The 13,403-nt window shown below is 45.1% G+C and overlaps 1 protein-coding gene across 1 annotated transcript in view; it reads left to right on the top strand.

The window, feature by feature from the left end:
- The first annotated feature begins 5,276 nt into the window (after positions 1 to 5,276).
- pls3 (plastin 3 (T isoform)) overlaps positions 5,277 to 13,403 on the top strand; it is a 42,117-nt gene continuing 33,990 nt past the window's right edge. Inside the window, exon 1 of the mRNA XM_037540762.1 lies at positions 5,277 to 5,358. The gene's annotated coding sequence lies outside the window, so the exon portion shown is untranslated. The remainder of the gene's footprint in view (positions 5,359 to 13,403) is intronic.

The raw sequence follows: 13,403 nt of genomic DNA on the forward strand, positions 1-13,403 counted from the left end.
CTTAGTGTCACAATTGGCCCCTCCCAGTCCTGCATGGGCTTTTGTCTTAGTTTCTGTCTTGTCCATGTGTTTCTTTGTTTTTCTTCCCAGTCCTGCCCCCTTGTTTCCAGACTCTGCCCTTGATTGTATCCTCCTGTGTTTATCACCTGTGTTTTATTAACCCACGTTGTCTCTGTGTTTAAGCCCTGTGTTTTTCCCTAGTTAGTTGGCTTGTCTTTGTATTGTATTGTTGGTGTTTTATTGTTTAGCATCTTTCTTCCAGCCTCCGTTTTGCGTTTATCCAGTGTTTCTTTTTGTCATGTCTGTCCTCCGTTCCATCCGTGTTGTCTCTCTGACACTGGACCGTTTTGACCCTGATTATGGATTTGCCCCTAATAAATCTCGCTTTTCTCAGCACCTGCGTCCGGCCTTATCATCACTCCCCAGCGTTACAGAAAGATGTTTCGATGCAGCCTGAGTTAGCCATGTCCCAACGCCACCAAGCCAGAGCAGACTGGTTTTTCTTGTTGCTGTGGCTGGTGGCTCTGCCCCCTCCCTTACAATCTGGATTGATGTTATTTTCCGCAGTGGTTGGTGTTTCTTCTTCCTCTCCTGCTCTAAGGTGTTAGCGAGTGTGATGAGCACCTTGTCATGGCGCCACCTGTACCTTCCTTGGGTGAGTGCTGTTTTACACCCGGACAAGATGTGTGCCATGGTGCCCCTTTCCCCACAAACCTGCACACTGGGTCCTCTCTTATGCCACGTTTATGCAAGTTTGCTGGGTTTGGGAGCGTGTCAAACACTGATCTCAGCAGGAAAGAGATGCGGAATGGCTCCAGTCTCCATAGGTCCTCCCAAGTGATCTTCCTCTTGGGGAGGTCCCATTTGGTCCAGGCTCCTTGGGAAGCTAGCTCCACTGCCGTTGACCTTCGTCCTTCCTCCTCCATGTTCTGTACCTCCTCTTGTATCATGGCTCTTCTGTCACTGGTTCCTGCCTTCCTCCACTGTCGGAAATGGGAGGTTCCAAGACCCTGTCTACCTATGCATGGTGCTCCAATGATGTCGCGTATCTTCAGCATGCTCTCAGCTTGTGCAACAGATGAGTCGGCTGCCCACTTATGCCCTCATCTTGTGATGACGCCTAAATAGAACGTCATTAATTAGTGACGCTGACGTCTATTAAAATGATCAGAAGCACAAAACACTGAAGGTAAACAGTTTCCATCAGGGAGAACCGAGTGGCTCTGAAATCACTTTTTACACACAAGCAAAGTTTCAGTTTCAGATTTATTTACAACTTAGTTCCAAGTTTAAGTTGAATAAAAACTGGCTTTAAACTCAGGATCACAGATGAGCTCCTTTACTATGTTGATCTGTAGGCGTCTGTTCATAAACATAAACCAGCCCAAACTCATTTACTATAAAATGAAATGGTGTTTGTAGAAATTCAGAAAAAAGCCGCGTCAGTCTCGACTGCATATGTGGACATATTTCTATATTGAGCTCTATTTACACAAAGTTAGGTTAGTTCATCATTTATGTTGAACAGACTCTCCCAAAGTTTTACGCCGCTGCACTGACGTTGAACCGCGTGCTGCACTGGGTCGGTCTGACCAACAGGTCAAAACCAGCTCTAAACAAAGTGACCGCTGGGCCCTGATTGGTACTCTGGCTTTGCGCTTCTTTTGTTTTGACATGTGACGTTTTTATACACACAGAAACCAAAAGGAACCACAGATTTCTCAAAATGTAGGAGGAAAAAGTCGGATATTAGACTCTGAAATGTAGTGGAGTGAAAGGAAAAAGACGCCCAGAACGGAGAAACTTCAGTACAGATACACCAAAAATACTAAAGTACAGAAACTAATTACATTTACTCAGTTACTCAGTTACTGTCCAGCACTGCATTTAAGAACGAATGAAAGAGTGTTTGAAATGTTTTGGGAGAAAAGTATCATTTTATAATTCACAAGTTCTTCTCAAAGTACAGCAACATATAACCAGCGCACTGTCCTGCTTTTAAACACTCACTACAATCTTCTAACTGGACAGCTTATCAGGAAAAACCTAAAGTACCTGAACACAATATCTGAATAGATCTAACCTTACTGGACACTACATTTGCAGAAGAATTGAATGTAATCAAACACAATCTGATGACAACTGTATGGCAAACTGGCTGGTTTTATAGTAATATAATACGGGGCAACTGGATTTGTCAGCCAGTCTTAAAAACAGAGTTGACCTCTTCAGCTCCTCGGGGCCACCGGTGGTTCCAAAACGCACTTGGTCATGTTCTTCATAACATTCATATTTCATAAGCTCCATTCAGAAGCTGGGCGTTGTGTGAGGCTGTAGCTCTTCTCTCCAGTCTAATAGACGGTGACGTCATTTTAAACCCTTATAATAAAAGAAGCTGAACTCAGTTTGTTTTTCTACTGAAAGTCGACCCGTTTTTCCCCAAATCTGGGCTCTAAACTAGAAACAGACGGCGTCTCTTCAGTGATCTGCTCTGGAAACATCACTTTTAGAGAACAACACAAAGAGCGGCGCAGATTTTTGGCTTTCAGCAGTAAATTGTGAGCATATAGTGATGTGTGGAGATCATAAAACACATGTTCTGTTCATTTGAGGGGCTTTTACCCCAAATAATAATAAATAAAATAAAAAATTGCATTCATTTCATGCAGAATGAGTAATTTGCCTCATGATTTGGTCATGAAAATTCAGATGGAAAGACCAAAATATACCCTGGAGAATAAGAGGCTAAGATTATTCAGTCCTGTCACAATGACTCACTATTCCAAGACAGTTTCTGTTAAGAAAACCTTTAAAGACACTCGACAGTCTGGGTTTTCATATTATAACCATAACACAGGCACAACAGCACTACAACAACCACAATCACACTCATCATGTCTGTTTAGGAACCCAGAGACAGCCTGGACCTCTGCTTAGGAAAGTCCTGATTAGAGCTTTAAGGACAGCCCTCGTCCCACACCTTGATAGCTGTTTCTTCCAGTCTTGGGAAATGAACCCTTAATTACAAGCCAGCAGAGCACCATGGTCAGAAAAAGAACATGGCTTGGTGCATATTAGTGGAATGACTAGGAACCCCAGGCCTATATTTAAATAAGCAGTTTGCTGCAAGAGTACATCTATGGAAGTGAATCACTAGGAGAATAAAAAAGTTACATTTGGGTTAAAAAGTGAACTTACGTTTCATGAAATCACAATTATGTAATAATAATAATAATAATAATAATAATAATATCTAAACTACTACATTGTTTAATTCTTCAGTAGCACATAAAAATAATGGATCTTTTTCTTAGGTAAACCATTCTGTGAATCACCTCTATAGAGATCCGTATCTCGACCGCGTTGCCTGTCATTCTCTAAGTGAGGCGATACGTCTGTGCATCCGCCATGTTGGAGAGGTCAAGATCCCCTTGTGAACAGATTCACTCGTGTTGAGAGACGAAGAGTCTTGGATTAAATCGGCCTCAACTTCCCTATCACTCAACCGATTTTCACCAAATTTGTCAGTTATAACCCTCAGACCAGATTAATTTGGACTAGCTTTTATTGTTTTGTTAACTGATCGTGATGATCAGCCGTCCAGACCAGCAGGAAAGTATTCGGTCTGTAAAAACCGAGTTTGGCGTTCCAGTAAAACCACAATCAGCAAATCCATCAACGTGTGAATCCCTTCTAATCTTTATGCACAGATGGATGAAGCTGAAGTGGCTTCCTATTTGCCAGCTTCTTGCTCCAAGTTTTCCCGTTCCACCTTAAATGGCGCAGCAGTCACTTTCTGGTGCCCGAAGTAGCCAAATATCACTTCAGTTAAAGTAGAAGTTCCTCCATTTAGACCTCCACTTGAGTAAAAGTACTAAAGTATTTACCTTCAAATGTACTTAAGTATAAAGTAAAAGTACTAAAAGAGTAATTCTGGCTCTGATGTCCTGTTATCATTTTTATAACCAGACTGGCTTCATGAACTCATTTCAGGTGAAAGTCCTCCAGCGTCTCTCTTGGTAAACCAGTCTTTTAATAGAACGTCATTAATTAGTGACGCTGACGTCTATTAAAATGATCAGAAGCACAAAACACTGAAGGTAAACAGTTTCCATCAGGGAGAACCGAGTGGCTCTGAAATCACTTTTTACACACAAGCAAAGTTTCAGTTTCAGATTTATTTACAACTTAGTTCCAAGTTTAAGTTGAATAAAAACTGGCTTTAAACTCAGGATCACAGATGAGCTCCTTTACTATGTTGATCTGTAGGCGTCTGTTCATAAACATAAACCAGCCCAAACTCATTTACTATAAAATGAAATGGTGTTTGTAGAAATTCAGAAAAAAGCCGCGTCAGTCTCGACTGCATATGTGGACATATTTCTATATTGAGCTCTATTTACACAAAGTTAGGTTAGTTCATCATTTATGTTGAACAGACTCTCCCAAAGTTTTACGCTGCTGTGCTGACGTTGAACCGCGTGCTGCACTGGGTCGGAATGACCAACAGGTCAAAACCAGCTCTAAACAAAGTGACCGCTGGGCCCTGATTGGTGCTCTGGCTTTGCGCTTCTTTCGTTTTGACATGTTACATTTTTATACACACAGAAACCAAAAGGAACCACAGATTTCTCAAAATGTAGGAGGAAAAAGTCGGATATTAGACTCTGAAATGTAGTGGAGTGAAAGGAAAAAGTCCAGAATGGAGAAACTTCAGTACAGATACACCAAAAATACTAAAGTACAGAAACCAATTATATTTACTCAGTTACTCAGTTACTGTCCACCTCTGTAAATAAATAACTACTACATAAAGTTAAGACCCCCTGAATAGACCATATATAAAACCAGAGGAGAAACAACCACATCAGCAGGTTCTCTGGGCTTCACTGACCACACGGTCATATCAACATATAAACACCACACAGACATGAGCGGGGGTCACTGCGTTCCCTCCGATATATAACCCTGTCCCGCTTTCTGAGGGCGACATTCCTGAAACAGTGGAATTGTGGACAGTATCTTTATTAAACTGCCGCTCTGTAATGGCATTGAATGCAGTCCAGCCGCGATTTGACCGCCTAAGAATGGCAGCGCCGTTGACGCGCCTGGCTGGAGCCCGCGGCCCAAAGGCTGCCCATGTAAACATTATGTAAAGTGGGCGAAGATTTTTGAGATGAATGACGGAGACTCGAACCAATCATATCGAAGACACCGTCGCGGCGTACGCCCTTCTGGGCCAATGAGAGTGCGGGTGGGCGGGGCCTGGGCGCTGATTTTTCCCGCTGGAGGAGGGCGCGAGGATGTGAGTGAGGCAGCGGGGACGCCAGCAGGGCAGCGGACTGGAGGGCTGAGCGAGTAAGTTAGTCTCAATAAAACTCACAGAAACGGGTTCCGCTCAACTAAGCTGGGCTTCTTTGGGTTCTGTGGGTTCTGTGGGTTTGGGTCTTACAGGCCGGGCTCGTATGGGGCGTGGCGAGTCTTAGTTTTTCGCGTATTTGGACGGCAGACTGGTTAACGTAACGTTACGCGGTGTGGTGCTAAAGTTGTTAGCCACAACATTCCACAGATTTGCCGTTTTCTCTGGAAGTTTTTGGGATTTTTGTCCTGTTTTGTAGAGTATTTGTCGCAATTGAGTGTTCTGTATTTGTTCTACCTGAGCATTGGGCCGGTGTTCTGTCTCATTCGCTTCAAGTTGACTTGACCAACTGCCTGTCAGACCTGTTTGGCCGTCGGCACAACATTATTAGCGCCTCCTTGTTTCTGTATAGCTGCACTCAGTAGTTCTACAGTTACAGACTGTAGTCCATCTGTTTCTCTGATACTCTGTTACACTGTTCTTCAGTGGTCAGGACCCCCATGGACCCTCACAGAGCAGGTACTGTTTGGGTGGTGGGTCATTCTCAGCACTGCAGTGACACTGACGTGGTGGTGGTGTGTTAGTGTGTGTTGTGCTGGTCTGAGTGGATCAGACACAGCAGTGCTGCTGGAGATTTTAAACACCTCAGTGTCGCTGCTGGACTGAGAATCGTCCACCAACCAAAAATACCCACCCAACAGTGTCCTGTGGGCAGCGTCCTGTGACCACTGATGAAGGACTAGAGGATGACCAACACAAACTGTGCAGCAGCAGATGAGCTGTCGTCTCTGACTTTACATCTACAAGGTGGACCGACAAGGGAGGAGTGTCTAATAGAGTGGACAGTGAGTGGACACAGTGTTTAAAAACTCCAGCAGCACTGCTGTGTCTGTTCAGTTGGCCTCGGCATTTTCAGTGAAGCAAGATGTTTATACTCACTGACACCAATAAGGGCTTAGTAATGAAGCCGGGCTGCCGTCAGTTCTCTGATGGTCTAACACAGCGTAATAAATCCTGAATTGCTCCTGTCGTTACTGGCGATGTCACTGAGAAGTAGATTTAGGCCCAGTCCCATTTCAGCCTTCGCCCCTGCCACTGAGCCCTTAGCCCTCTGTTTTGCGCGTTCCCGTCTAGGGGTGGGGTGTCCTGATTCGTGTTGAGATAGAGGGGTGGGGTGAAGTGTTGGGGCTCCATGACCCTCCAGACGGAGGCTCTTCAGCGACTCCAGACAGAGAGATATGAGAAAGAAAGAAAAACCGGTGAGACGGAGAACAAGAGACCAAAGAAACCCACAAATGTGGGGATTTTCACTGTTTAAAAATAACAATAAACACCGTTTTATCTTAGTTTAATGTGGTTTTAGTTTATTTTGGTTGTTTTTCTTCATAACAAGCATAAAAAATCACTAACAGCATGCTAAAGTCTCAGTAGCTACCTAGCTAACTGTCCCGTTCCACCTTAAATAGTCCAGCAGTTCTGACACCTGAAGCGCCAGAATGTAACTGCTGCAGCATTTAAGGTGGAACGGGAAAGTTTGAGCAAGAATCTGGAGAATCTCTGACTTCAGCTTCACATCACTGAAGAATTAGGGGGGGTGATAATAAATAACTGCCCCCCTCTTTGAAGGCGTATGATCCCTAAATGTAACTAAAGCCCAGCAGTGAGGAGCTGAACATTCCCCTCCTCTGCTGTCCCTGCAGACGGGCAGGGTCGCCTACAGAGCGGCGCTAGTAGCTGTTAATGAAGTGATGCTCTTTTATTAGAGGGGCTCATTTCAGAGGAAGATCTCAACCACTGCCCTGTAGCTCAGGAACAAGGGGCAACACTCGGAAACAAGGGGTAGGGGTAAAAAGAAGAAATGGGACTGGGCCTTAGTCTGTTGTTACGTGGAATTGCATGATCTCGAGCCGGGTTTGCTCATTTAAAACAAAAATGTGAGCTCAAGCGCTTCAGCTGTGAGGGAGAAGCTTAAGTTACTATATTTGTCTGTCTATTGTGTCTGAAGCAGTTACTCACCCACCCCCTTGTTGTACTTAGTCATGCACCTTCAATGGTATGAGATAATCGTTGTCAGCTTCCACAAGTCGGCTCTGAATTCTTTGGCTGCGGGCCTAAAGACCTACTTCCCTTCTGCTTGGGTAAAAATGTTGGATTGTGTTCGTGCTTCCACTGGGAATCTCGCCTCGTACAGAAAAGAAACAGGCCTCTGTGTTGGGCTCGACGCTGTAGACATGGCCCCTAAAAGCAAGGCTGTTCCCCTCTCAGATTCCTCGGCTGGATAGGAATGTCTGGTTTTGGCTTTTCTTTGGACTGCAACCCACAGCAGTACGATGATATATTTTTTAAAGGCGGCTCTGAGGAGAAGACGAAGCGAGCAGACACCATGTAGGGTGACGTCACTCAGATTTAAGTTTAAGTGACCCTTATTAATCAAACGGCGGGGAACTTTTACCTCCACATTTAACCCATCAGTGCAGTGAAACACACTAGTGAGCACACACACACTAGGGGGCAGTGAGCACACTTGCCCGGAGCGGTGGGCAGCCCAATCCGCAGCGCCCAGGGAGCAGTTGGGGGTTAGGTCTCTTGCTCTAGGGCAAGTCAGTCATGTGCTGTCGGCTCTGGGGATCGAGCCGGCGACCCTACGGTCACGAGGCTGGTTCCCTAACCTCCAGCCCATGACTGCCCCATTTAACCCCACAGCACCCTCAGGCGAAGGCCCAGTTCCATTTCTTGTTTTTGACCCTTTGTTGTCTCCTTGCCCTTTGGAACTGAGTTACAGGGAGTAGTGCTTGGAATCTTCCCTCTGAAATGAGACCCTCAAATAAAAGAGCATCACTTCATTATCAGCTACTAGCGCCGCTCTGTAGGCGACCCTGCCCGTCTGCAGGGACAGCAGAGGAGGGGAAAGTTCAGCTCCTCACTGCTGGGCTTTAGTCACATTTAGGGATCATACGCCTTCAAAGAGGGGGGCAGTTATTTATTATCACCCTCCCCCCCTCCCCCTAATTCTTCAGTGATGTGAAGCTGAAGTCAGAGATTCTCCAGGTTCTTGCTCAAAATTTCCCGTTCCACATTAAAAGGAGCAGCAGTTACATTCCGGTGCCTTAAGCATCAATACTGCTGGACTATTTAAGGTGGAACTGGAAATTTAGCCAGGTAGCTACTGAGGCTGATCGATTTGGGGGGTTATATCTAATTGCGATTATTCTGACTGATATTGCGACTGCAGTTTAAATCGCGATATTTTAAAAATTGAGAATCAAGCCTGATTTATTTTGGCCAAGAAGACCAGAATATCCACTTTTTTGTTTTTTTTGGTTTTTTTTTGGTTTGGTTTCTCGACCCCTGAACGTAGTGACCCAAACTGCCAGTACATTGTGGTTGTGATGGTTGTGATGTCACAAAACATGGAGATTTGGTTGCCTCTGATTGGTCTAACTTCCCTACAGGCTTTTCACAATCTAGGCTCAATTTCCCCTTTTAAAGCCTCAGCGTTTTTACTTGTGTACACACTTGAAAACGAGTGTTCTTCAAGGGTTCTCGAGGAAAGAAAATGGTCCTATACAGAACCATAATCACTCCACAACCTATGAGCATGCTTGCAAAGTTCTTCACGTGGTGAAATGGTTCTTTTAGATTGATGGAGAATGTGTTGTACATGGTTCTGTATAGCACCTTATGAAAAGGGTTCTGCGTATCACCAACAAGTTCTTCTATTGTTTCAAGCCTGGTGGCGTAACAGTAGCAGAACCCTTTTTGGTGCTACATAGAACCCTATACAACACACTCTCCATCATTCAACCATTTAAGCAAATGGGTCCTTTAATATTTATGGTTCTATATGGAACCATTGTCTTTACTGAAGGACCATCTTTTTTTTAAGAACTTTGATTATAATTTTTTTAAGAGTGTAGGCTTTAATAAAAAATTGCTTAAGTGTTGAGCTTAAGTGTTGAGCTTAAGTGTTGAGCTTAAGTGTTGAGCTTAAGTGTTGAGCTTAAGTGTTGAGCTTCGATTTCAATATGAAAAATGATTCATCTTTCAGCCCTACCAGCTCCCGAGACGTTAGCACACGTTTTTTAATGCTGGTTATGAAGAAAAGGACCAAAATGAATTGGAACAACATTAAACTACGACAATACAATGATTATTGCCATTTTAGTGGAAAAAATGCTCAAATTTGCGGGTTTTTTGGTCGTTTTCTGCAGCAATTTTGCCGTTTTTTAATTATTATTTTAATTTTTTTTGGAGATGGAGCTGCCAGGTACAAGGAGAAGAGGTAGAGCTCAGAGAAGGTTAATGGATGTAGTGAAGGTGGACATGGAGATGGTTGGTGTGAAAGTAGGAGGCAGTGGATAGGGCAAGATGGAGGCAGATGATCCGCTGTGGCGACCCCTAAAGGGAGCAGCCGAAAGAAGAAGAAGAAGAAGATTAAAAAAATTTTTTTATTCTCTTCTCTCTGGAGTGTCGACTCTAAACCTTCCATTCAGACGGTCATGCAGCCCTAACTCTTCGCCTGACCCCCCCATCTCAATACAAATTGGGACACCCTACCCCCTAGATGTTACTCTGCGAAATGGACTAATTGGTAGGAGCCAAAGGTGGAATGGGACTGGGCCGAAGTCCAGTGGACTTCAGCAAACACTAAAGCACCGCTGCTGTGGTCATCCTGGAGATGCATCTCATGTTCCACCGTGTTGCTCCAGCAAGTTTTTTAGCACGACTGCTCTGCTTGGAAGTTCTCGCGACTGTAATTGCTGTGTGGTCATAACGCTTCTTGCCTGTGTGAGTGGTGTAAGGGTTTGGCCTCTGAGCAACTGGCCTAAGCTTACGGTCTTGTTTACCAGCGCCGTGGTTCCGCAGCTATCTGTCTTTTTCGCTTTCTAAGTATCAGTCTTGCGTTCTCGCAAAGAACCTCGTCCTTGGTGAGCAGCAGAAATGTTATCGCGCTGCGAGAACTGGGTTGCAGTTATCACTGTCGCTGTGGAGGACCGTTTGGTCAGGATGTTGTTTGGCCAGATTGCACGTTGCACTAGGAGGAAAGTAAACATGTGTGGGAGGTTGATCTAAAAAAAAACCTAAGGTGTCCTTCAGGAATGCTGATAGTGTTTCAGGCCAAAATGAGCTTTTTGATTTCTTTCTTCTTTTTTTTTTTAAGGCGGGCTTGTTGTGATGGTGCAAAATTACAACCTTGAGCCATCAGCAGAAAAAGTGGCGCTGCTGCAGTTTTTAGGAATTCTGTTATGCCCGTATTAGGAGCTCCGGATCTGAGCTCCATTTCTCTACGGCCAGAATGAATAGAGTTGAAAAATCCGTCTGTTTCTCTGATACTCTGTTACCCTGTTCTTCAGTGGTCAGGACCCCCATGGACCCTCACAGAGCAGGTACTGTTTGGGTGGTGGGTCATTCTCAGCAATGCAGTAACACTGACATGGTGGTGGTGTGTTAGTGTGTGTTGTGCTGGTCTGAGTGGATCAGACACAGCAGTGCTGCTGGAGTTTTTAAACACCTGAGCGTCGCTGCTGGACTGAGAATCGTCCACCAACCAAAAATATCCAGCCAACAGCGTCCTGTGACCACTGATGAAGGACTAGAGGATGAACTGTGCAGCAGCAGATGAGCTGTCGTCTCTGACTTTACATCTACAAGGTGGACCGCCAAGGTGGGAGTGTCTGAGTGGACAGTGAGTGGACACAGTGTTTAAAAACTCCAGCCGCACTGCTATGTCTGATCCACTTGTACCAGCACAACACACGCTAACAACACCACCACCACCATCATGTCAGTGTTACTGCAGTGCTGAGAATGACCCACCACCCAAACACTACCTGCTCTGTGAGGGTCCATGGGGGTCCTGACCACTGAAGAACAGGGTAACAGAGTATCAGAGAAACAGATGGACTACAGTCTGTAACTGTAGAACTACAGAGTGGAACTAAACGGTCAGTGGAGCTGATAAGGTGAACAGTGAGCGTAGAAACGAGGAGGTGGTCAGAGTGTTATGTCTGATCGGTGTCTATACAGCGGATTATTCCACTGTAGTTTCCTTAGCCTTGTGTTTTTAACAGTTCAGGGAAATCATTTTAGAGGCTAGTTTTACTGGCGTTATTTCATAATTGCATCGGTGTGTGTGTGTGTGTGTGTGTGTGTGTGTGTGTGTGTGTGCTCTTTGTGCGTACTGTGCCCTTTGTATTCCTCGTGGTTAGACAGTTAAATGTTATTTTCCACCACTGGCGTGCCTGATACAGTCTAGCCTGAGTCTTGTCAGCTCAGATTTGGGAAGTCGCAAAGACTGTCGCTGGCTCAATCACCCCAGACCCAACTGTGCCACATTTTCCCCTCATAAAAGCCACTGGTTTGAGGCAATTACTCATTCAGTCCGACTTGAGTCACCACCTACAACAGCGCTGTCTCTTCTCTGTAGCAAGTGACAAGCCCTTTGCATACCTGCCCATTTGTGCCCTGCCCACTACAGCGAGTAAAGGATCTGCACACCTACAATGTTTTGACCTGCTTTGTGTCTTGTTTTTATTGATTTTATCATAAACAGTAGTCATACATAAACATATGATGGTTGCCTGTTTGGATGCAATGCAATTTAATATTGCCCACCTGCCTGAATCCACTATAATACACCAGTCAGGCAGAACATGACCTCCTCGTTTCTACGCTCACTGTCCACTTTATCAGCTCCACTTACTGTATAGCTGCTCTCTGTAGTTCTACAGTTACAGACTGTAGTCCATCTGTTTCTCTGTTACTCTGTTCTTCAGTGGTCAGGACCCCCATGGACCCTCACAGAGAAGGTACTATTTGGGTGGTGGGTCATTCTCAGCACTGCAGTAACACTGACGTGCTGGTATGAGTGGATCAGACACAGCAGTGCTGCTGGAGTGTGTCCACAGTAAACACTGTGTCCACTCACTGTCCACTCTATTAGACACTCCTACCTTGTCGGTCCACCTTGTAGATGCAAAGTCAGAGGCGACAGCTCATCTGCAGCTGCACAGTTTGTGTTGGTCATCCTCTAGTCCTTCATCAGTGGTCACAGGACGCTGCCCACAGGACGCTGCCCACAGGACGCTGCCCACAGGACGCTGCCCACAGGACGCTGTTGGCTGGATATTTTTGGTTGGTGGACGATTCTCAGTCCAGCAGTGACACTGAGGTGTTTAAAAACTCCAGCAGCACTGCTGTGTCTGATCCACTCAGACCAGCGCAACACACACTAACACACCACCACCATGTCAGTGTTACTGCAGTGCTGAGAATGACCCACCACCCAAATAGTACCTGCTCTGTGAGGGTCCATGGGGGTCCTGACCACTGAAGAACAGGGTAACAGAGTATCAGAGAAACAGATGGACTACAGAAACAAGGAGGCGCTCATAACGTTGTGCCTGATCGGCGTGTATAAAATGGGTATTGATGACCTTGTAGCACCTCTGTGTTACTTCCTGAGGCTGAGCAGTGGTGAAACACACTCTGCCTGCTGCTGAGATTCACTTTTAATGCCGTACTTGTGTTTCTGTATCTCTTTCACTAAATCCCATCTACCCTGCTCTCACGTTGTATATTACGAGCGTGTTTATGCGAGTTTTTAACATACTTCGCCAGTTTATTTTAACCATATGATCTATGCACTAGTGGAGAAGCAAGTCCAAACAGGTTCCTGCTTTGGCCTTCCTGCTCAAGCATTCCACAGCAAATGAGGCCTTTTGAGTTGTGTCTGCTCGAGGGAATGTATTCCAGTGGATTGGGAAAGCTAGGTGTGACTGTGTGTCATCCCAACAGATTTTCCCCGTTGTTGTTATAGTATTTGAGCTTGTTTTGAAAGCTCCAGTCTCTGTTTTGCTCTTAACATGTGGCCTGATGTTTAGGCTCACACAAAAACAGCATTTCCCCCCTGCTTTTTAAGCTTTTGTTCTCTGGCAGAAATCCTAGTTTGGATTTGTGTGTGATAGCAATTTACAATCAAGACCATTGTGGTCGCCGCACGTCACTGTCACCTTCTCAGAAATCCCTGCTGCAGCTTTCTTCT

The sequence above is a fragment of the Pygocentrus nattereri genome, chromosome 8, assembly GCF_015220715.1.
Source record: "Pygocentrus nattereri isolate fPygNat1 chromosome 8, fPygNat1.pri, whole genome shotgun sequence".
Lineage (NCBI taxonomy): Eukaryota > Metazoa > Chordata > Actinopteri > Characiformes > Serrasalmidae > Pygocentrus > Pygocentrus nattereri.